Source organism: Oryzias latipes, chromosome 9 (assembly GCF_053564925.1).
Source record: "Oryzias latipes strain Hd-rR chromosome 9, Olatipes_Hd-rR_3.1".
Lineage (NCBI taxonomy): Eukaryota > Metazoa > Chordata > Actinopteri > Beloniformes > Adrianichthyidae > Oryzias > Oryzias latipes.
In genome coordinates, this window is record NC_136245.1 from 8998895 (window position 1) to 9025045 (window position 26151).

The window sequence follows — 26151 nt, forward strand, 5'->3', positions numbered from 1 at the left end:
CACTTGACTGTCACTACCTGATACCAGCGCATGTTCTCACACTTGGAAGAGGCTTGTTGCTAAATGTCAAAGCGGTGGAAGTCTGGCAAATCTTGCCCCAGGCTTTTCCTTTAACAGCTCTATTCCAATATTTAAAAGACTTGGTGTCCTATTATTCTGCCCAGGCCCAAAGCGCAATTATTAATTTTTCCATCATGATCAATTCTCAAATGGTTGGAACTTTCCCTGTTCTAAAAACGGATGCTACCCTTATGTCACTGCCAAATGCTCAATGTTGCATTTTAATTTTATTAGTGAAAGTGAATTTTCTGCCTGTGACTGTCCTCTCTAAAGCTAGACTATTCTTTTTGTTTTCTTTTACATCGTTTTATTTTGTTTTTGAGTGAGTAGAAAAAGTATTACAGACATTAAAAACTCAATCACTGAGGCAGAAAACTGACTTTGCTTAGCTCGGTTTGTGTAACACGTTTTCATGGCGCACCAAAATTCCAACTGTTTTTTTTTCTGCTTTCATTTTGGGGGTCTCTTTCGCCCATGGAGGCTGATGTTAGTTATGCCAGGATTTCAAACCATTTCTGGACATTTCTTTTTTTCCCTATGAGATAAAGGGGATGTTTACAATGTGAAGAGGTTATCAAACGTTGATGTCTAATTATCCTAAGTTTGATACGTCTTTGTATGAATGTATACCTGCTGATTGTATTGTTTTGTGCATTATTCTTGCTTTGATTGCTTTAAATAAAAATCAAAAAATGTTGGCTTTTACAGTAACTGTATTTCTGTTGGCCATGAGGGTTTGTGAGTAAAATCTTTTATATTTTTTGAGCACTAAAACTTCTTTCCTAACCCAAGAAGTATGTGAGGACAGATGACCACATAATAACACATAATAACATAATAAAATTCAGCTCAGAGTCAATTTTTTTTATTTTTTTCATTTTAAGATGGAAACTGCACTCCAATGGGTGTATGGTCTTTAAATGAATAAGTGACCATTAAATGCCTTTTTTTCAGAAAGCCTGATTGGCCGTGTTTCAAAAACTTCAAGTGTTTTTCATCCAGTTTTTCCATTTTTGGAGAGAGTAACATATTATCTGGCAAAGATGGATACAAATATTGAGACTGACTTCCTATTGTTATTAGGTTTATGCCTCCTCTAACTTTATGTGACTTCTATGATAGACAGAAAGAATATGCAAGATAGGTGGATAGGTGACAGTTTATACTCCAAGAACGGCAGAAAATAAAACACTGCACATGATTGATGGAGAAATCTATATGTAATGTTGTAGTAGCGTCTCTAAAACAAGGAAGAACATGAGTTTATGAGGAAGAGTTGGGAAAGTGGGTTCATAAAGGCAAATTCTGCTAACAAAAGGCATTCAATTCAAGGCAGTCCAAAGATATATATTTAAAATAAAATATATATTTTGGTGCCTTGTGCAAAATGTTATCCATTAGTTACAATGCAACAATATTTTGTAGAACAGCACTGAGGGATTCATGTCCCCAGAGCAGTGTTTCATTTGCATAACACTTTATTCTAATTTCATATATTTTATTTTATTCATTCACAAGTAAAAGGTAAGGTATGTTTTTGTAGCACCTTTTATACTAAAGGTAATAGAAAATGTTTTAAAGAAAATTAAAATAAAGACAAATTTTTGTTATGATAGTAAAATCACAAATAAAAAGGAAACTAATAAATCAGTCAACTTGCAAACAACTGTTATGGTTTTTCGTTTGACTTCCTCTCAGCTTTTATTTTGACTCCAGAACTTTCTGTTTTGCCATTCTTAAAGGTTATGTCTGAATTCCCTCACTACACTCTAACTTCTAAAAGACTATATAGTGCAGGACTATTTAGTGTTCTGGATTTTAATGTAATTTGGACAAAAAGATTTTTAAAACATCACCCATTGATATCACCCACTGGCTGAAGTAAAAAACCTAATAAATATGAAAATTTTAAAAAGACCTTGAATCATCTGTCTTGCGATGATGAATCCGTTCTTTGTTTTTTTAAAATAATAAATCATTCAAACGGAATGTGTCAGAAGTCAATGTTCTGTCTCTCCCTCTGGTCACCAACGGCAACGATTTCCAGAGTTTTAACGGCACTCCCTGGATGCTGCACATCTGACTCTCATTCACTCAATCAACCACAGCATACATAAGCTCTGCACTGCAGTGAGGTCAATGCCAAGTATTGTTTGTGCCACTCTGCCTTCATTACTGAGCACTGTATCTGGACCTGATCTTCTGACCCTGTTTGCCTGCCCTGACCCTTGCCTGTAATTTGACCATCTTGTCAGTCCTCTAAAGAAATTTTTGCCTGTTATTGACTCCTGCTTGCCTGACCCTGATTTAGCATTGTGGACTTTTAGCTGCTCCAATAAACCTGCCGCATTTGGATCCAGCCGTCTGCCTGTTCTTGTGACGCAATGCATTGTGGTCTATATTCTCTAGCCTAGTGAGCATTGATGCACACAAACTTTTTGCAGAGACTTCTGCAAAATTTCTAGGGCACTGATAGACAGCCTATATAGTGCTCTATGTACTCAGTAAAGAAAGAACTTGGGCACAGCCAAAATACGTTTAGCTCTACCTCAACAAATAACAGCATTACTTGCACCTATGTGCTCCCGGCTTATTTAAACAGCCCAGTCTAACACTGCTAGAATGTCTGATTGTGCTAACTATAAAGTTCTGGAGTCTTCTGCTTAAGTTACTGATACTTGATGAAGTAGACAACTGGATTTCCCCAGTCTGACTGTGGCCCTTTTGACTCCGCTTCTTCCTAAAGGAACCGCCTCTCCTCTTATAGGGTGGATCCAGACAGGAAAAGTCCTCTGGTCCAAACCGACTCCCCTTAATTTGATCCGGAATGGGTCCTGAACCTTGCGCTTAGTCTGTATTCAGACTGCCATTTCTGTGTTAAAACCAAAGCTTATAAACAAAACCACGTGACTGAAGATCTGTCATTGGTCAGTAATTATAAGAGCGGGGCAAAGCAACGAGAGGCAGAAATGATGGAAGTCCTACACTTTGCAATTCTTGTCACTTATTCGTTCACTTATTCAAACTTTATATTTTGCTGACCAATCATGAAATTCTGCATCAACGCCAGATATAACACTTTTCATTTGTTACTTTGGTACAGCCGAGGCAGGCTATGAGACGGTTACTGGAAAGTCGACAGCTAAGAAGGTACCCTGATAAGTTTTTTGACATATAGACATAATCTTTATTTAATTGCTATTTTTTTCTTAACATAACATCTCGGTTGTGTAATTGCATTTACTCAATTTGTTTCCTTAGTTAAGTTGCTAATAAGAAGAGGGTAAAATGGGCTTAAAACTATGTTTGTGTAAATGTTAAAAGGAATTAGTATGTTTAATACATCAATTATTTCTGCAATAAAGTTAAGGGTTACGTTTTTTTTTTAACCTTGGCATGCAATTTATTTTCTTCAGTGTTCAATACTGCAAAGGATGAATATATTCTTTAGTGTCTTTGCTCCGAGGGGATTTTTCTTGGTAGAAGACATGAAGATGCAACAAGCTCCAGGAACAAGTTGAATCCTTCACTCTCAAAAGCGATCAGGGACTGACAGTCTGTGATGAACATGTTCGCCACAGCTTCTTCTACTGCTTTGGTTGATAGGAACTGCAAGCCAAAAGAAACTATTTGGTTTTAAGCTGGTTACAGAGCTGTATTTTTTAATAACATTATTTTAGAGTCACACAAAGTCTTTTGTGTGTAATAAAGTATTTTTGAACATTTTATTAGAATAACAAAATACTTGGGGAACTCAGACAAGGATGTACACATTCTTTATTGCCAAGCCGAGCTTTATTATGACTAAGAATAGATTATGTGCTCTTATTGACGTAAGATAGCTCTGTGGAGAAGAGTCCACATTCTCTTGCAATAAAATATAAAGTTGATTTATCTGAAAACAATCCCAAGAGAGAAAAAGATTGACCTTATTTTCTGTCAAAAGATCAAAAATGATTCCAGGCTGGGGAAAAGTTCTTGTTGGAACAATCCATGAAATCAGAAGTTTAACACAGTTTCATCTCCATTCAACAAATCCACACTAGGATACACGTAGTGAGACTTAAAAACACGTATTGGTGCAGTACAACCAAGCGTCAGACGTACTGTATCGGTCATGACTTTCTTAAAGCAATACACGTACCGATACAGGGTTTCACTCTTGTACACTCAACAAAGCTGACGCACCAGTGTTGCTCATCTCATCACTAGTCTCTTCTTCACCTGCCCTTGCACTGGATCCCCATCATCAGGTTTCCCCCTTTCTCTTCCACAGTATGCCCAGGTTTGTACAGTCGTGGCCAAAAGTTTAGAGAATAACATAAATATTGGAAATTAGAAAAGTTGCTGCATAACTTTTTATAATAGCAATTTGCATATACTCCTGAATGTTATGAAGAGTGATCAGATGAACTGCAAAGTCCTTCCTTGCCATGAAAATTAACTTAACCCCCCCCCCCCCCCCCAAAAAAAAATTCCACTGCATTTCATTGCTGTCATTAAAGGACCTGCTGAGAGCCTTTCTGCAATCGTCTTGTTAACTCAGGTGAAAATGTTGACGAGCACAAGGCTGGAGATCATTATGTAAGGCTGATTGGGTTAGAATAGCAGACTTGACATGTAAAAAGGAGGGTGATGCTTGAAATCATTGTTATTCTATTGTTCTTCCACTGCAAAGAAACGCGTGTAGCCATCTTTGCGTTGCAAATAAATGGCTTCCCAGGCCAGGACATTGTGGCTACTGAGATTGCACCGAAATCAACAATTTATAGAATCATCAAGAAACTTCAAGGAAAGAGGTTCAATTCTTGTTAAGAAGGCTTCAGGGCGTCCAAGGAAGTCCAGCAAGCGCCAGGATCATCTCCTAAAAGGAATACTACTGCGAGATCAGACTGCCACAAGAACAGAGCGCAGGAATAGCAGCGGGCAGGTGTAAGCGCATCTGCACGCAGTTAGGTGAAGACATTTGGAAGAAGTTAATTTGCTTCTACTAACTTCCTGGAGCCCCCTGTTGAGTTTTGCCCTTCATTTGAAGCCTTCCACACATCCTGTTCTTCAATAAATCTGTATTTAACTATCCAATGTGCAGGTTATACAACTGGTGCCGCTGTTTTTTTGGTTAGCTATCACCACCCTTACAACAATTACAGACAACAGGACCTTTCATGTCCTTTTAAATTTGGTAAACTATGCAAAAAAATACAAAAACACTTTTAAACACTGCAATTGTGGAAAAACGACTTAAGGAATTTAACTGTGTTTATTAAATGAGCTTTTACAATTTGTTATGAAATAATTACATCCTTGCAAAAGTCTATCAGTGTTGACTTCTCCAGATAAATATCATACAGATGCTACATTTTTTGAATATTTGATGTTGTAAGAGACAGGTTGGTGGATATCCTGTAACCACAAAAGTAGGTCAAGCAGCACTGAACGCACTTTCTTTCTGCTGAACTGCACATGATGCCATGAAATGTGCTGACTGTTGTTGGGACTGAGACTAGACAAGTGTTTCCCAATCCTGCTCCTCAGGGAACACTGCCCTGCATGCTTTCCATGTTAACCCACTCAAACACACTAGAGGTAAGATCTTAAGCCCGAGCCCGAGTCAGAACCTGACTGTGTCGGGGGTCGGGGACTAAAATGACAATCATTACGTTCGGGTCGAGTCGGGCCGGGCCTCTCTCTCGCTGACTTTTTTACTAAATATACGTTTTGTTAGCAGCTTAGCTTGTCCCCCCCTTGTTGCTGTGTTTCTTTGGTGTGACTACGGTCGTCAGGGAGGTGACGCAGTGACGGAAGGAGGCGTTGCCTTGGAGCGCTCAGGGATGACGCAGGCGCACGAGAGGAGAAATGCGCGGGAGAGGGAAAAAGGAGGGGCTGTTCTGCTGCATGTGTCCGATTGAATGAGAAGGTGTTTGGAGATGTTGTGCTGTAACAGTTGATCCGACCAAAGAAAATAAACGGCTACAGGCCTGTTCCGAAGTAACGGTGTCTCGCTGAATTTGTTACTGTTTAAGTCCCGACCGGACTGGAGATCATAAGGAGGTTTCCGACTACGGTCCAAAGCCTGACGCTGAAGTTTATAAAAATGTAGACTAAAACGATGTGTGGATACTAAACTAAGAAATACTTGTTATAAATAATTTGGTTAAAACAGAGAAGGCGCTGTAAGGTAATTGCTATATAACTACTACTAAACAGGAAGCGCAGCCGCAGTATTTCTCCGCGTAATGAAGCGAGTGCGCATCAAGATCTCTCTTTCACTCTCTTTGTCTGGCCTCTTATTCTGTGTTCCAGCGTTATTTTGTTGTTCAAATGTATTTATCATGATCATAAAAATATGTAGATTATTTTAACCTTAAGAAATCTTGCGTTCTTTTCTGCCAAAAATACTATGGGATAAATTGAAATTTCGGGTTTGCTTTGAGCTCGGGCCTGCAAATCAAGTTAATTGGTCGGGCTCGGGCTGGGTTGGGCTTTAATGCCCGCGGGCCTGGGTCGGGTCGGGCTGGATTTTTTAGGCCCGATCTTACCTCTAAAACACACATAGTTGAGTTCATCTTTAACTCATTTTCTAAAATCCTTTCATGTATTTTTATAAAAGTTAATCATTTTTATTTAAATGATTAAATACAATTTTTTATTTATTTATTTATTTATTATGTATTTTATCCAAATTTTATTTTTAAACATCTTTTATACAGCGTTTAGTATCATTTGCTTTGTCATTACTTGTATTTACCATTAAAAGTGTGTTTGATGGTTTTTACCTGAGATATGCGGGCGACAGGAGTGCAGCGGGGAGAGCAAATTATTCTCAAAAGTTTATCTTTAATGATAAAGAAATGGTTAAAAGGTGACATATTTTTGGTCATAAATCAACACTTTTTTTTTTACTAGTCCTGTCCAACAGCTGGGCAAACAGATGAGAGCTGAGTGCCTCTTGTGTTGGACATATTTTACTTTAACAACAGTGGTTATGAATCTTCTGACAAACCAGAGGTATGTCTAAATAAACTCCTTTTGTAATCAAGGCCAAACTTTATTCATTTTAATCATATTTGAAAATTTTTGTGTTGGACGAGACGCAAAAGGAAAGGAGGGAAGAAACGAGAGGGATGTTAGAGAGAGGGGGGAGGGACCATGAAGCAGCATAAAGCAACAAGTTGCTAGATGGTTATAATCATTACATTGAAGTTCAGATGTTTTACAAGTCTATAAGGGTGACTATAAGACTAAATCAACACTTTTTGAACAATGTGCAAAGTCACAAAACAAACGATTGTTCCAGAGCCGGCTGTTTTATGAAATTACACACGAAAAAAAACTTTGATAAGACTATGAAAAATGCTTTGAACTTTATTATAATTTAGGCTACACTGCACCAGCAAGAAACACTGACTGTAGGTCAGTTTGTTGAATTCACAGCAAATAAAATGAGATGCCATGAAGAAAGTGACTATTTGCACGTTATTTTCCAAATACATGCGGCCAGTGCTGAATATTTTTCTTGGCCGCACGGACCCAGAGGAAGGGTCAAGTTTCGGATTATGGGTTAGGGTTGAGCTGCATGCACACCCAACGTGAAATTGTGCAGCAGAGGCGGCCACATTCAGTTTTAAATCAATGGTTCAGGCGTGATCTGAGGTCCAGTGGTGTGATTTGAGTGGCGTGCGAAGGTCTGGCAACTGTTGGACCAGTTGCCTGGTAGTTGCCTCAGGAGGTTTATGATATTTTTCTTATTTTCATCAAGGCAATAATAAAATAGTTCCCCTGATTTTATTATTGATTTTGTTTTTACCATCTCTGGTTAAGGTGGGACAGCAAGCTTTCAAACTCTGTCAAAGAGAACACAAATTCGGAGAACACATTTGGGACTTTAACTTTAATCTTAAATACATGCGGCCAACAACAAAATCCAGCCTTGGACGCACTTAAAATCTGTTTAGATTTAGGTTCCTGGGCTGATGCCTTCTGGGCGCAGGGTAGGCAGTGCGGCTGACCAGGAACAGTGGCCGGGTGCTGTGCTGGGTGGCTGGTCGCCGTGGCAGGGGGGGAACTGTCGCCCCAACTCCGTCTGGATGTTGCTTGTCTGCTGGACTTTATATATGTAGTTGTAGATTTAGATAAGTTAATTCTTCTCTAAGAGTTCTGGTAAATCACCTGTCCGTCCTGGGGGAGGATCCCTCCTTCATGTGTACACTCCTGAGGTTTCTTAGTTTTTTCTGGAATCCGTTTTTTTTATTAGAAGCTTTTCCTTACCGCGAAGGAGGGTCTATGGGAAGGGATGACCGTTTAGTTTAGTCAGTTTGTTAGTTCAATTTAGTATTTTCCTATTGAATCTGTTTTCATGATCCTTTTGATTTTACGTTTTACTTTTTCAATTACCGATACAAAGCCCATCGAGACGACTGTTGTTGTGAATTTGGGCTATACAAATAAAATAAAATTGATTTGAATTGAATTGACATGGTCACATGAGTCACTCCCATTCTAGTGGGCCCTGACACTGTCTTTATTATAGGTTTGTCTGACGCATATTTGGGGATGAAGACCAATGTACTTCACCATTCTTTGATATGAGAGTCTTGCTTGGAGGACCAGGAATAACAATTCCCTCATCTGGTTCAAAATCGAAATCATTAGAATCAGAATTTAGCTCAAGATAGACTTCTTCTGATCATGATCAGTGATGACTTCCAGAGCCTCCTGAACTGTCATCTTTCTGCTTCTGTTGTTCATTTTCTAAAGGTCTGCCTGACAGAGTGTAATGTTGGAAGGACTTCCATACAGAGAATCTTTGAAATGTTTTGCCCCTCTCCTGTTGAGTGTCCACTGAATGTGGGTTGAGTTTTCCCGCAAGAACATAAATGGTTCCTGTCAAAAGTCACAACACCTATGCACCTGTGTATGTGTGTGTTTGTGTGTGTGTGTGCGTGTGTGTGTGTCTATGTGTGTGATTGGGGTGAAATATGTCTCACAGCTGCAAATAAAGGAAAACTAATAATAATAAGACATCCTTGTACCTCAAGTTTGACTGCCGGGTCAAATTGACCCGAACAGTATCTATGTAAAATAAACATGCGGGGGGGGGGTTTGCACATATGTGAGATGAACCATTTTCATAATATATGTTGACTACGCTAATTAAGGCAAGCAGAAGAAGTTTCATTCTGAAAAAATACTTTTAACTATTTTTCCTAGATGTTCAAACTTTTAAACGGGTCAATTTGACCCGTAGCATAGCAGGAGGGTTGAAATAATAACTTATTCAAATCAGTACTTGTATCACCCACCTTCTCACCTCTTCTCCTTTTACTCTCTTCCACCCCCCCAACCTCACATTCTTCCCCTCTCCCTCCCCACACACACTAAATGTAACAAATAAATAAAAAATAATACAACAAAAAGGGGTTTATACAAATCTACACCCTGGTTTCTCGAAGCCATATAACATCTTTTTGTGATAGTAAAACCTGTCCAACACAAAAAGCCTTCAGCTGTAATCTGTTTGCTCAGCTGTTGGACAGAACAAGTTAGAAGAAAAAAAAAAATTCTGTTTAGGCAGTGGAGCAATGTGCCATCTTCTCTTCTCTTCTATTCTCTCACACCTGAGTTGATGTGCACGCTAGAGAGGGCAGATCAGGATGCTTGCACAACGCACATGCGCCATTGTGACATCACAACTGCTTTTCGTCGGAGGGGGATTTTAAAACCTTGACTGCTATTGATGCAAATATGCATCAAACTACTTTTGCTCCTATCGTTGTACAGGTTTCCCGTACAATGCAATTCTTACTTTATTTTTCATTTTGAATGCCATAAAATGTTTAGGGTTAAATTAAAAAAAAGAAGAAAAAAAAATAGAGCAGGATATTTACAAGATAGACCTGAAAGGTGACTAGTGTAAAACTGGTGGCGGTATCTTTAAGCTAATCCTAATAAAACACGCTGCCAATTTATCTTTGACAAATTTCCTTCAAATTTAGCCATAAACTCTTTTTGTCTTTATCGTACATTTTCATTGCTTTCTTACATTCTTGTTTAGCTGTAATATCGGTTTAATTTTTATATTTTGACACTAAATACATTCAATGAATGTCTGTTAACAGGGTTATTATATTTTTAATTTATTCTGGGCTGGCTGTTCTTTTTTTTTTTTTACCTGGTTAAGGGTAAGAAAATATCTGCGAGGAGTGAACATTCACAAAATCCCAGCATTCATGAGATCTATTTTTGAAAATGGATGCATTAGATATGTTATGTCATCAGCAAATAAAACTAGGGATGCTGGTTGTTTACAGCTCAGACACAGACCAGCTTTTAACAAGCTTCCAGAACAGTTCATTGATGCACAGCCGAAATGGCTGAAAGTACACTGAAAATCTGAAATGTAAAGCAAAGGCTTACGTTTCAGGTTTATTTCTGAACCCATTATAATATAAATAATATAACATGCTGCATGGAACATAAAGAAATGTGCATTCATTTTCTATGAGAAAGAAAACACTATTAGGGCAGAAAGTACTGGATGGGAGCAGAATTTCACTGCATTGTGTCCAAGCTCAGGGCCTCTAAGCTAAGGCTATGTTCACACTGCAGGGCTTAATGCTAAATTCCGATTTTTTTTTTAATCCGATTTTTTTGCAAGGCTCTTCACATTTCCAATTAAATGCTAACTTTTGTGACCTCCTGTGTGACCATGAAATTACCCAGAAGTGACTCGCATGCGCAGAAGATTACTCAATGGTGAGCAACGTCACTTGTTGTTTGCGGAAGTAGCTAACGTTAACAATGGATGTCAACAACAGTGTTGTCAACAGCGGAGCTCTTTTTGCATTATTACATTTATTTTCACAAAGTAGCCAGCACAATGACAATTTTCTCATTTTAAGAAGGCATTGGAGCCGGAATCGTTTCTACCCACTATTGTGGAATGGGGATGTGTATGTGCTGGGGCCGTGCGAGCGCGTGTATTTAGGAGAGAGGAGAGAGCGCGTGAGGAGCAGGAGGGAGCGAGAGGGGGCAGTGGAAGTGTGTTGGGGGTGCATTCATGTTGTGTGTTACGGAGGAAGGAGAACAATCATAAAAGAAGGCTCCCCCCAGAAGAAATCCTATTTACTCTTTTTTAACCCGCTCTGGAGGATCTGAGGGTCCAAATGTCCCCGAAGGAGGATCCGCCTTCACTCCCTCGCGCTTCTGACCACGGTCAGAAAGGGGAAAGAAAAGTCATCACGGGAAAGGTCCACGCTCGGCCATTTCAAATTCAAATTAATTTTATTTATATAGCACCTTTCATGACAGCAAAGACAGCTCAAGGTGCTGTACATAAAAACAAAAATCAAATGCAATAAAATACAATAAGATACATTAATTTAGCCCCACACAATAAAATACACAAAGAGAAACACCAGTGGAAAATAAATAAATAAATAAAGATAAACCAGAGAAACCAGAAGGCACCATCTGCCCTGTCCTCCTATTGGCAGGGGTGTCAGTATAAAACCCAAACACCCCAGCCAAGGGTGAGAAAACATTTAGCTGGAAAGTTTTTCAAAAACTGCCCAGTTGCGATAAGAGCCCTTGAGTTTGGCCTGAATAGAGCTGTCACCCCGAATATGAATCAAATCGGTGACCTCGCTTCCCTTCCACTGACTGGTCTCAGCAGCATCGTCCACCATTGTTGTTGTTTATGTTTTCGTTCCCGCCTACTTCAACGCAGAATTATGACGTTTTTAGCGTATTTGCTGACATACAGGTCGGATACGTGTGGCCTGGCCGTTCAGACGGCGGTCGCATTTCAAAAGATCGGATATGTATTGGATTCAGGACCATGTACCCAAGTGCCCTGGGTCGCATTTGAAAAGATCGGATCTGTGTCGTTCAGACTGTCATGAAAACATCAGATACAGGTCGCATAGGGTCAAAAAAATCAGAATTGGGTTGTTTCAGCCTGCAGTGTGAAAGTAGCCTCTAAGTCAGAGGTGGGCAAACTAACTCACTACACTATAAAGGGTTCTACTTCTTTTTTTTTTTTTTTTCCTGTCCAACAGCTGAGCAAACAGATACAAGCTGAAAGCTTCTTGTGTTACTTTGTGTTATTTTAATGTTACGTTTCGGGGTTATGAATATTCTGATTCACAAGGTGCATATTTGTATACCCCCTTCTGTAATTTAGGCAAACCTGTATTTATTTTTGTCTTGATTATATTTGTAATTGCTTTTTGTTGGACTAGATCAGTGTTTTTCAACCAGTGTGCCGCGGCACACTAGTGTGCCGTGGGAGATGGTGAAGTGTGCCGTGGAGAAATTGCCCTGATTCACTGATCTAAAAACATTTTCCATCTCCAGGATTTCAGCTCTGTGTTCATCCAAACAGGCCCTGATGAAACACTGAGTAGTTAGGAGTATAAAAGATCTTAAAATTACTTTTTCTTTGTGTTTATTTAATTCTATTAAAGACATTTTGATAAGAATCACGGTACCGCGATTTAGCTGCAGCTATAACTGTGTAAGGAAAAGTCTGGCCCCTTCCTTGTTCTTAATTCTGCTGATAAAGTCGCTCAGTTCTAACAAAAATACCAGCTAAAGCTCATCTTTAGCTGGTGGTTCATCTCTTAGAAAAAAACAGCCGCAACTTCCTGCTTTTTCTGCCACAATTATCACAAAAATCCACGTGAGATTGCACGGGGGGGGGGGGGGGGTCGATCAATACAGACCATGAATCTCTGTTTTTTTTTTTTTTTTGGGATGCTGGTGTGCCGCGGGATTTTTGTCAGGGTGAAAGTGTGCCGTGGCTCCAAAAAGGTTGTAAAAGAATGATTATAGAAGTGTGCGTGTGTGGGGGGGGTGTAGAACCATAAAGCAACAAGCAACAAATTGCTGGAAGTTTATAATCATTACTGTCAGGTGTAAAAGTTAGTCTAAAAGGGGTGGGGCCTGTACACACACAATCAAACATTACCAACATATCTGTTGGCTCCAAAAACCTTCTCATACAAACATGACAACATGTACACAATACATGCCACCTGTGATGGACCTAAATCAGATGCAACACTAAGAAAAATTATTTCAAATGTTTTTTGTGTGTGTGTGTGTGTTGGACTTGAAATATACAGTATTTTGGGATATAATTGTTGACTGCAATGCCTCAACTCTATGAAAAACTGTTTTGTTTTTTTTACGCTCAATTCATCTTTCTAAAAGCTCAGGTCATCCACTCCAACCATGTCTGTAAGCAGTTTTTATGGTAAATCTGAGCCTCTGTCTCCTTGTGAGTGATTACAAAACTGTTTTCCTGTTCTGAATCACAGTTGTTATGTTGGCAAGCTCCTTTTCATCAACTATTGTGATCCAAGTTACTTGGGATCAGTCAACCTAGAAACAAATCGTTTACTGAGTCCTGCCTTCTCTGTGTTGGGTATGTACTTTATTGGGTATCACTCATTAAATGCAGCTCAGTTCCACTCGTTTGAAGAACACCTTCGCTACTAAGCTAACCAAAATGTAGTCATTGGCTTTTAGGGCTTTGGGGTCTTTTCATACATCACGGTTTTTGGCAGTGAATTTTTCCCCCTTTTTCAATATTTCGGCCCTTTGTTGACCCTTTGTTAAAAAACATGCTGAAACTGATTACAGTGTAAAGTCCTCATTTATATTGTAAAAAAAGATGGTTTATACAGTGGCGGTTTATCCTATGGACAATGTGGGAGGTCGTCCAGGGTGCAATCTTGTGGGGGGTGTACGAGCGCCCCCCCAAGAAATGGCCACCTCCCCCCCACAACTTGTTGTTGTAATGAGAGTATTTTGTGCTGTGTGTATAGCTGTGTGTATACGCTGGAGGAGCGCACATGGGGGCAACCAACTCGCAACTGCAGAGGATGTGAACAGGTAAAGAGGAGAAGCAGGTACAGAGGCAGGGGAGGGGCTTTGTGACTCATCGCTTATAATTCCAGACCCCACAACACACTAACTGCAGCTTCCAAATAAAGAAATAGTTTTCATTCATGAAATTGATATACTTTGTTGGGATTACAGGATTTTTTTAAAAAGGAAAAGGAAAAATAGATAAGAGTCTGCATCAAAGTGAATTCGTTTCCATCTTCTCACTTATCTTGACTCTGGGTGTTTGACAGATGAAAAGTCTATTGAAGGTTGTGGGAAATGGACAATAGTTTAAAGGAAACATCAGGTGTTCAGAAAGAAGAGAAGAGGAAATACTCCAAGGATAAAGGAATGAAGGCGGTGTCCAAAATTAACACTCGTTAGGTGCCAAAAAAAACCAATTTACTATTTGAGGAGTAAAATTTGGAGTACTGAAGTTTGAACTGAGACTCGTCTTCTTACTTAGCTTAGTGGTTGATTAATTTAAGCTCTTCTGTTGTTCTCATACATAAGTCAATGCTTCAGATGCAGTGTACACAATTGTTTGTCTTTTTTTGTTTAGTTTTATCAGACACTCAGAGACAAACAGAAGGATTTGTCCATTAGTTTCCATTGCTGTTCATTCATGAAGCTAACATAAATGACTGGAATTTATTCATTCATAACTCAGGGTTGTATTTAGCTCAAGTAGAAAAAAAGAACAGAAAAATGCGGTAATTCACACTAGAACCAGCCAACCTTCAAAAGAAAACACAAACTGATGCGTGTTAAGTGTGAAATAACTTACATACAACATTTTAATTGTAAATTCAACTATAAAAGTATATTATACTTATATGATTAATAAGGTAAAACAAATAATATATTTTGTTCTTGTGTTTGTATGCATGCAGGCTTTGAGTTATGGAGGGCGGGGCTGGATATAGCAGTAAGGGTGGGGGTGGGGGATGCCATCCAATGTTTTGCGTCAAACTAGCCAGGACCACCTCTGGGTTTATATATTTCAAATTGAAGTTTAATCTGTCAGGACAAGAATCTTTGTGTTTTGAGCTTTATCCTTAATTCAACATATTTTTCATTTCACAGAACTGTTTTTTTCTTTCTTTTTTTTATCAGTTTTAAATGTAAAGTAAATAACACATTGGCAATTTTTGATAGGATTTCTCTGACAGTGAAATTAATTTTTTCAAAACAGTTTTTAGAGACAAAATAATGTTTTTGCTTTACTCAAGTATCAATAAAAACTGAATTCAGCAAACCAGAATTTATTTAATGTCATTAACAGCTTGACTTCCACTGAGTTGAAATAAATTGATTTGGTTGAACATAAAACATGCCTCATAAGAGAGAGTTAATAATTTGAATTGAGTAAATTACATTATTTTGAGTTGAAGTTACATAAATTGTTTACTTTTATTATATACATTTCCATTTGAAGTAATAATTGGTTGGACTATTTCAACTCCAATACATTGCATAAATGTGTCCAGTTTGAGTTCACTCTACATTTATTTATTTGATGGAAAAACTGCACTAAATTAAATTGAGCTTATCCAATGTATAATTTTTTTGAGTGCACCCACGCAGCCTGTGGGAGGTCCAGGAGGGACCAAGAAACTTTCGCCCCGGAGGAGGACGTCCAAGAGACCGAAGGGCGCGTGGACCAGGCGCAAATGCGTGTATGAGGTAATACACCTCATAAGAGAAAGAAAAAACATGGAATCTGGGTGCAAATATGATTTAATGTTGATGGAAAGTGTATATATACATTTAAAATGGAACATCTTGTTTTTATTTTTGAGTTGGCTTTTGTTCTCATTTTAGTGCCAATTGCATCCTAGGGTTGATGTACCTCAGGGAAATCGCAAACTTAGAGAAATGCAGCATTCATCTGGCGCTGGAATACTCGGAAAAATGCCTTTCCGAGTGAAGAAATACACAATCACTCAACAAATTTTGTTTTTCGAAAACTACATGAAAGCAAAAAAACTGTCTGTACCTCAGCAAAGATCAATGTATTTGTAGTGCACCATCTATGAGGAAACACCAGAATTACAGGGAAAATAAAACACTAATAAGAATTATTTATATAATTTATTCCAGTTTGGCAGGCCAGATTAAATAGTTTAACAGGCCGCATGCGGCCCACCACCTCTTCTATGTGGAGCAGGTTGGAGCATCCTGCAGCACAGCAGCGAAAAACATTAAAAAACATTATGGACTCACTTGTTCAGGGCATTTTGAAAGATATTTTCAGATGATCATTCCCTCAATTAAATGATCTAAAATTGGTTGGGTTTTTTCCAAGTGCTTAAGATATTCAGTAAAAATAGTCAAGGGACTAAAATTTCACCATGATAAATATGTCAAAAGCAGCTCCTGTTGTGTGGTAGACCTTTAAAGGTATTTAAAAAAGCAAATCTCAAGCCTAAAGAGTGAGCTGTTCATGAACAACTAAAGCAGCCTGAAACAATTCCTGTAAAGGTATGATGGAAAAATATATTTTACTGTGACAATGATCATTGGTTTTGTGGAGAAAAAAATAGTGGAAACGTTCATGTTACTCTCCTTTGTTATGTGGCATATACTTGTATGGCTCTTTTCTACATTCCTCGAAGGCCCAAAGGGCTTTGTAGTCATCCATTCACCCCTACGGCAGTAATTGAACCTGCAATCTTCTTATCAGACATTTACCGCCTTACCGCTGCACCATGTTAAGGCTTAGGGAAGGATTTTTTATGCCTTGTACAGAGTCTGAGAGAGCCGTGGGGGAATATTTTCTTGGTGTGAAACTTTAGGAATTGTTCCTGCTCTGCAGCATTATTATTATCTGCCTGGCCTTTATAGCATCGTCACTTGCCCTAAAGCACATCTTGACACTCCTTTAGGAAATGTCATGTTTTCGTCAGCAGAGAAAATCAGAGGCTACGGCACGTTTAAACTGACAGCAGTGCCTTTGACGAGCCTCACAAGCCTCACAGGTGTACATTCACATGTAGTCTTTTAGCAGATTGCGGCAAGTCAAAGCTGAAGGACAAAACGAGGCTCCGGGAGGACGATGAATCAAACAAATATTAAAGAAAAGAAAAAAAATCCACAAGTTCAAAGAAAAAATGTACTTGAAATTTGAGGCTAAGATGCGGAATAGAATTTTAAAACCTTAACCATGTGGCAGTCAATTTGAGAAGCCAAATGAAAGGGCTTGGTCGATTTTGTCCCGTAGACTCCTATTCAAATACAACTGGATCCTGTCTGTGTAGAGTTTGCATCTTGGTAAATGGTAATTGGCATTTAGTTATATATTATTTTACTACATTCTTAGAATGCCCAAGGTGCTTGTGACAGTATGCCTCGAGGACCATGGTTGGGAACACTGGTCTATGGGATTTTGGCTTCTTAGAACCAGTACCTCCTGTTTGGAATGGAACAGGGAAGGGGGCCACTCAGTCCAATTCTCATATACAGTCAATGGTTTAAAGGGCCTATATCAGGGGTGGCGAACACGCGGCTCTCGAGCCGCATGCGGCTCTTGACCAATGAGCGTGCGGCTCTTTGCGTCTCATCATATTTTCAATATAATGTGGCAACCTGGGGGTTAGCCCCGCCTTCAGCCCCTAAGACTCATGGGAAGTGGGGAATCTTGGGTGAAAACCATATGTGAGAGGGCTGGAAGCAGAAGTCAGATGCATGCTGTTTGTCTGTTAGTGTATGCTTACTTAAATGAGCATAATGTCAAAAAGGAGATAATGATTATCTTTGTACTTTTTCTCCTCTAAGTCTGGCCGTAGTTGTGTGGAGTATGGTGCATGGATAGCTCTCCAAGGCCGTCAGTTAATTAGCAACGTACCTCTCACTTCCCTGCCACTGTGACATACCAGCTGAGTTGTTACAATACTGTGCCTCATTTCTTTCCCTCCTAAACCACACTCAAATCAAAAGGGGGGATTAAGAATAAATGATAATTAAAGTAATTTGGCAGTGTGTGTTTTCGATGCTGCTCCCAACACATACGTGACCGCGGGTGGCGCGGGTTACACCCAATGCAGGAAAAAATAAGTCAACATTGGCTCTGCGAAGAATGGGAAGATTCTTACTTTTTGACTGAACGGAATGGCAAGTAACCTTTTATTATTATGAGCTTTTGGAAGCAGTAACATTGTTCATGGCAGAAAAGGACTAAGCGTATCCCAGGGAAGATTAAAAACTTCCCGATCTGACACAAATTGTCTCCTTTATGAACAAGTTGAAGCTTTTCAAAGTGCACATTCAAAACTGCAATCTGTCCCACTTTCCTTCTTTGTGGAGCTAAGAGCAGAAAGCTGCAATCCAAATGAATGAAGCGCAGAAGTGACGCTGCTTGCGCAACTGGACGGAAACAACCTCAGATCACTTTTCTCATCGATCCTTTAATGCAGAGACTGACTGACTGAGATCACCACTTGTCACTGATGAGACAGCTAGTGAACCGGAGATGATTGAGCTGAAATCTCTTTAATTATTTAATTTAATTTAATTTAATTATTTAATTTAATTATTTGGCCTGTTACGTTTTGGAGAACAGAAAAATACCCGTGTGTAAAAGAGCTGCTCTCAAGCTGCTGTGATGTTCTCCTCAATATATGTCTGCCAGTCCCTCTTATTACCTTGAAACACGTGAAATCAAGATATCGGTCCATTCTGACCGCCACTCACGTAAGGGAACTGATCAGAGAGGCTATGACTGGGCTGGGGGTTAGCCCCACCTTCAGCCCCTAAGTCTCATGGGAAGTGGGGAATCTTGAGTGCAAAACCATGAGCCAGAGAGCCGTCAGCAGAATTCACTTACATGCTGTTTGGCTATTTAATTGTGTGTTCAAAGAAATCGGAGAAATCGGAAAGAAATTTGGGCGGGAAGAGCGGGAATGGCTTTTGATCGCAGCAAGTCAATTGGCAGTGCTTCTTTGCCTGCCGCGTTGTGAGTGAGATGATCTACAAATATGCAGTAATATAACATAAATTATGACTTTCTGCAGGTCAAGCATTCATGTTAAAAAAAAATAGTTCAAAAATAAATCTTTTAATGAAGGTCAAAATTAAATTATGCTACAAACATCTAAAATGTAATGTGTTTAATGTGTTTATTGTGAATATGGATGACTTAGACACCAGAAGGATGCTCTGTCCAGATGTTTGTATATTTGTTGGTGTAAGGGTCATTGAAAGAGGAATGTTGAGATACAAAGAATTACCAGTTAAATGCTGATGGATGAACGGTGAAATATTCAGTTGTTACAATCGTAAATCAGACTTCAGAGGAGTCAGTGCCTCACCGGCATCAACCTCACTGCACATCACTGACATCAACTGTGGGGTCCCCCAAGGTTCAATTTTAGGCCCACTACTTTTTAATCTATATATGTTGCCACTGGGGGACGTCATCAGGAGGCATGGCGTTTGTTTCCACAGCTATGCTGATGACACTCAACTCTACATCGCTGTGTCTCCTGATGATGAAGAGTCGGTCAACACACTCTTAAAATGCATTTTAGACATTGAGTCATGGATGGCGGAGAACTTCCTACAGCTAAACCAGGACAAAACAGAGGTTTTAGTGATCGGTTCTGAAGACAAGAGAGAGATAGTTTTATCTAAACTAAAGAATTACAAAACTTCTCAGTGTGTGAGAAACCTGGGTGTCATTTTTGACTCTGAGTTGAATTTTATCCCACAAATTAAAAACATCACAAAAACAGGATTTTATCATCTAAAAAATATATCCAGAGTCCGCCCATTTCTCTCTCTTGCCAGTACAGAGGTGCTAATGCATGCTTTTATTACCAGCAGATTAGATTATTGTAATGCCCTGCTCTCTGGTCTTCCCAGAACAAGAATAGCAAATCTTCAACTGCTGCAAAATTCAGCAGCACGCGTTCTGACGAGGACCAGGGGGCGGGAACACATTACACCGATTTTAAGATCGCTGCATTGGCTCCCTGTGCAATTCAGGATTGATTTTAAAGTTCTTTTATTGGTTTACAAATGTTTTTATGGTCTCGGGCCTTCATATTTATCTGACATGATTTTAAAGTATGAGCCCTCGCGGACCCTGAGGTCCTCTGACACAGGCCTTTTGGTTATCCCAAAAGTTAGAACAAAAACGTACGGCGAGGCCTCATTCAGTTTTTACGGACCTCGCCTGTGGAACAGCCTCCCAGAGAGCCTCAGGGCCGCAGAGAATGTTCATGTTTTTAAAGGAAGGCTTAAGACCTACCTTTTTAATTTAGCTTTTAGTTGAATTTTAGGATTTTTTTATTTTTTATTTTTATTTATTTATTTATTTATTTATTTATTTATTTATTTATTTATTTATTTATTTTATTATTATTATTATTATTATTATTATTATTATTATTATTATTATTATTATTATTTTTAATTTTTTATTATTATTATTATTTTTAAATATTTTAATTTATTTATTTTTCTTTTAACTAGTTTTATATGTGTATGTAAATACATTTATTTATTTATTCTATTAATTTTTAAGTCGCTCTTACTATTTCATATGCCTATTAAGGTTTATGTAATTATTTGTTTTTTGTCCATGTTTTATATATATTTTAATTTTATTCCTTTTACATTTTATTACACTCCAGTGTTTCCCTCTGAGGGATCCTCCACATCAGTGACTGACCCTTCTCAGTGAGCGGGGTCGCTACAGTGGGATCTCCTGGGTCTGACTCTTTTGATCGGATCTGGGGGGTTCTGTGGTGGTGTACTCCGTGAACTTGGGTTGGGGGGTCGCTGGTGTGGACATGTCCCCAAACTATCGTTTTCCCACCTCAGGACAAAGCCAGGTCTCTACATTCTATCATTCTATCACTTTTTTATTTATTTATTTATTTATTTATTGATGTGTGTGTGTGTGGGTGTGTGTGTGTGTTTTTGCGGGGGGGGGGGGGGGGGTTGTCGCACGGTTTGTCTTGTCATCTTGTTTTTAAATTTTATTGTATTTTATGCACAGCACTTTGAGTGACATCTGTTGTCGAAAAAGTGTTAAATAAATAAAGGTTGATTTGATGATTTGATTTGATTAGTTGTGTGTGTCAGAGAGAGCCAGAGAAAAGAGTGAGATAGAGAGAGAGTGAGAGTGTGTGTGTATGAGATGTGAGAGAGGTGCCTATGTGTGTGGAGGGGGTATCTGACCTCCAGGGTAGTCACTGTGTTAACTCTGGCTAAGCTGTATGGAGTTAATTCAGTCTCAATAATCAGAAATGCACACAACCTGTTTTACAAATGCACACGCTCCGATTCACAAATGTCATTTTATGCAAACGTGAAAAATAAATTCGGAAATACACACCCTGTGTTTCACAAACACACAGATTGTGTTTCACACATGCACACTAAATGTTTTACAAATGCACAATAAGTGTTTCTCACAAATGTGCACACTGTGTTTCACAAAAAAACATTTTAGAAATTCACAATAAATGTATCAGAAATACACAGTAGGTGCTTCACAAACATGATTTTTAGGTACACATGTGATGTGAACTCACAGATCATTCGAACTGCAGAATGTGCATTCAAAATCCCGTTCTCGTTTGTGAATCTCCCCGTGTGTGTGAGAGATTTTTCTACGGTGAATATTGAGACTCATCTGACGGAGCAGGTCAACTAATGTCACCATTGGCTAGTGAATCTGTCAATCAAACCTATCGACAAAGCAGGTGGGTTCGCTTTTAGCCAATCGAATGGCCCCTTACACTCCTCACTTTCAAAGTGACGAGGGAGGGAGCTGTTCAGCACAGCAGTTGAAAGGACGCGGGCGGCAAACATGGCGGAGAGGTCTTCCGAACGGGATCAGTCTCAGCCCGTAAGTAATGCATTTATTTGATCATTCCCTCGTTGTACGTCCTGTAATGTTATTGAATACTAAGTTGAAGCGTTCTCCTTAGCAAAGTGACATGTGTGAGTGCTTTATGAACATTTCAGCCGAGTCGTTTGTAGAGTACCCCCACCGCAAATTAGCTTAGCTTTGCTTTGCTTAGCCTGTGCGGTCAAATTTTTTTTAATGGTTTTAAAGCGGGGGAGGACTTATGATGGTTTTGTCAAGTTCTATACTTGGCATACCAGCTCTTCACACAACACGAGTAACTACAACCAACCAGGGGCCTCGAAACTAGCCGGCTTTCGACTCAAGTTGTCTGCCTGTGTGAGTGAAGTTCAAGCCGGTGTCGGTTCAAGCTAGCGTCTGTAGCCAATGATCTGTAGGTTCTAACATGATTCCAATAGAACTAAGGTGAAAAACATGCCGGATTTATAGCAGCAAAGAAAGTTTAATAAAAAGTATTGATTTGGAGACGGCGATTTGTTTAAACACTGATGCTATGCTATGCTAACTAGCTAGTTAGTTGTTCCGTGTGCTGCCTTATGTAAACGCGATCCGGGTTAAAGTTAGACACAGTCTTTTCACAACCCAGACTTTAAGACGGGGTGGATATGTGCAATGTGTTTAAATATAACAGACGTGAATCCACTGTTGAATGAAAGAAGCATCATTAAGTTTCAAACGTTAGAACCCGTATTGTGCTGACAAGCCCTGTGAGATTGTGTCAGAGTGACAGCCACTAAAATCCCCGTATCTTTACTTCCAATGACGTAATGAAAAGAATCCCAAACATTGTTTTTAGGCTGTTTTGCAGTCGACAAGTAGTCACAGAAAGGGTGGATGGGAGAAATCAGCTGTCAACAGTGATTAGAGTAGAAGTTACTGTAAATATTACACACAGGCTTCCTGTGATCAGTGTCTTGTCTCTGATTTTTTTTAAAGGTGTTCTTTACTACAAGCTCAAGTTATCATAGCAAGAGTGTTTTAAAAAATTCCCCTTTCAAATATTTGAAAATTATGTAATTTCATCTCAGACAGCTAAATTATCTAATCCATGCTTGTTGTGTTTTTATTTATTTTCTAGGAATTACTGAAGCGTGACAGCGTGACAATCTTTTGTTCCTCGTGCCATCAGGCAATACAACTCTCTGGCAGGGCATCTTACAAGTATTTTCTTTTAATTTTACCCACTGATTTTCCAATTATTTACCTTTTTTTTAATCAATCTTTTTATTTTGTGATATTTCTATCTGTAATGCATGTGTGTTTATGTGTTTTTTTAAGATGGCCATTTTTAAAAAAATTCTTCAGGGATTATTAAATACCCTTCTATTCTATTCTATTTCATATTTTATCATCCTATTGTATTAATGTTTTACCTGTCAATTGGGATTTTAGCATTTTTGCCCCTGTAAATATCTGTCAGTTGAAAGTATTTGTACTTGTATTCCATAGATCTTGTACCTGAAGATAGCAGACACCCACTTGGCCTTCTTCAGTGACGCTGTGAACGTGTATGGCTTTCCTCTGAGGTATTCATGTTATTCATAAAGAAATATTTTATTCACATATCAGGCAGTATAAGTACTTGGTTATTTGTACAAAAATAAAATAACGTTTTTTAGACTCCTCTCTGAAAACAAAGGCAACTCTAAAACTCTTTCCCCTCATGAATAACATTTTACCCCCCCTTAACAGTCTCTCTCGCCTCAATTTTTTCCCCAGTGACACATGTAACCCACTCCTGCAATTTATCTAACCTAGAAATTCTACTTATTGGCAACGTACATAAGAACATTACATTTTAAATTGATGTGTACCGTATTGGATAATCATTTGTAATTATGTGTTTGAGACATGATTTTCATGTTATTGTCAGGGTGAGAGGAGATCACGGAGGAGAACATGTGGGCATAGCCGAGTTAATGCTCACAGTACGTAAAACTGACACAAACAGCTTCATTACAGGAAAAGTGTACACACAATCAACGGTGAGTTGAACCTAGTTTAAGAAGCTTTAATATATACATAAAAGTGAATGATGTATTAAAAATAAATCTGACAATACAATATTTCTTTTTGCTTTTTTCCAAATACAGGATTGAGCCCCTCTGGTGTGATGTCTTCATGAGTGTTACTGGTTTATATTACAACATCCTGCTCTCTCCTGAGGACCAAGACTTGCTCAATATCAGTAACTTCACGTATTCTGCTGCCACTATATTTTCTTACCACACATCCGGGCCAGTTTTGATGTCTTTAGTGACGCGTGGGACAGCCATCCAATCAGGACGGAGAAAAGCATGACACCAAATCAGCTGTGGCAGTTGGGCTTGACCCAGAACCCTGTTTCTGATCCCCGGGTAAATGCTTTATTTAATCTCACTGTACTGGACAACTGATTTGTGTGCAGTTTGACTAAAGTGGAAAGTATCAAGAAGAGTATCATGAAATCATAATGACTACAGTGAATTTTCATCGAAAATGAATGAAAAGGATTACTGTTGTGTGGTGCAAACAATTTCCCTAAATTGTTTGTTTGTAGGAAGAATAGCACATCTGCAAGTTCAAAATGCATTACAATGCATGGCATTATGAGTTATCAGATGTACTAATGTCACTACTTTGTTAAGGTTCACTTATTTGCAAATTATAAACAGTTATGGAGATATGAGGTCTGCCTGCCAGCAACAATATAAGTTATTATTAGTCGGTCACTGTTCCTACATAATCTAAAACACAAAAAAAAAACAGCGCTGTTCATAAACAGTTTTTTTTTTTTTTTGTCAGGGTATGCTGGTTCCAGAGATTGAATGGGAGGAGAGTGGATCCATGACTGAACCTCATCCTGGGATCAATGTCCTGGTATGGGACAGTCCTCTTTTGGGTCCACAAATGTCGGAACTGCAAGACGACATCAACCCATTGTGGAATTCAGACCGTTTGGGAGTGGACCTATATCTTTACTGTCCAGTGTGTTTAGAACTTAATTTAGGCGACATAATTACATACACAAGAAGAGAGACTGAGGGTAGCAAGACAAAGTTCAAATCAATACTGCTGTATTGTTCAAGGGACTTCATTGTATGTAAGGATGTTATGAAATTATAAAATTCAAATCAGTAGAGATCCCCTGCATCTGCTTAAATTTTGATGTTTTAATCTGTCCATGTTTTCACTGAATTTTACTCTGCAATAAAGGGTGAATGTTTGCACTTGGTTGTTCTATGACCATCTTTTGTTGTGTAGTATTTAACCAGTTATAAAACCCAGAGAAATGAGGATCTTTTTTGCAAGGGTGACCTGGCCAAGAGGTTAGAAGCAGAAATATAGTTACAATATAAAATCAATGACATTTGAGTTACTAAAAAAGTAAAATTAAGGTCCAGCAAAATGACTTCGGGCTGAGCAGGGGAGGTGTATTGGGTATCTGTGATTGACAGTGAGATGAGCCTGAGGTAATGTAGTCCCACTGCGTGGTACGGAGCAAAGTGATGCCAGTTTCTCCACAAAACCTTCTGTGGAAGTTGAAGATTTTTCTCCTCCACCTTCATATGATCAAAACCGTGTCTGAGTGTTGAAATGACGCTAGCATGAAAGCTAAGAGAAGGATAACGTACAAACAATCCCGAGTGAAACGTTCATTGTAAATCTCATGACCAGTCCAGAGTTCGATGGATTCAATGTCAACTGCATTCAACCACTGTTGCCTTGCTTCCAGGCCCACTGAAAAGTTGCACAAGCCAGTAATTTTTGACAACCGAAGGCAATAAACCGACAAGCCATGCTAAGGCTAACACGCTAACGACCGATTGGTATAGAATCAAATATGGACGGGGCTTTTGCCACCTGCAGAAAGCGTAGAGAAAGTGTAAGGGGCCATTCGATTGGCTAAAAGCGAACCCGCCTGTCTTCCTGATGAGTTTGATTGACAGATTCACTACCCAATGGTGACATTAGTTGACCTGCTCCGTCAGATGAGTCTCAATATTCACCGTAGAAAAATCTCTCACACATGTGGGGAGATTCACAAACGAGAACGGGATTTTGAATGCACATTCTGAAATTCGTATGATCTGTGAGTTCACATCACATGTGTACCTAAAAATCATGTTTGTGAAGCACCTACTGTGTATTTCTGATACATTTATTGTGAATTTCTAAAATGTTTTTTTGTGAAACACAGTGTGCACATTTGTGAGAAACACTTATTGAGCATTTGTAAAACATTTAGTGTGCATGTGTGAAACACAATCTGTGTGTTTGTGAAACACAGGGTGTGTATTTCCGAATTTATTTTTCACGTTTGCATAAAATGACATTTG

The 26151-nt window shown here is 38.9% G+C and overlaps 1 protein-coding gene and 1 long non-coding RNA gene across 3 annotated transcripts in view; one reads left to right on the forward strand and one right to left on the reverse strand.

Annotated features, from left to right (window-relative positions):
• The window catches only part of npffr1l2 (neuropeptide FF receptor 1 like 2), a 143187-nt gene that overhangs the window by 54402 nt on the left and 62634 nt on the right, over positions 1-26151 (reverse strand). The gene's annotated exons all lie outside the window — the stretch shown is intronic.
• On the forward strand, positions 21029-25041 carry LOC144994412 (uncharacterized). 2 transcript variants are annotated; one of them, XR_013657943.1, is made up of 6 exons: positions 21029-21811; positions 22911-22993; positions 23282-23358; positions 23706-23817; positions 23926-24189; positions 24617-25041. It is a non-coding gene; the product is annotated as an uncharacterized LOC144994412 (long non-coding RNA). The 2 variants fall into 2 exon arrangements; XR_013657944.1 differs by lacking the exon at positions 23706-23817.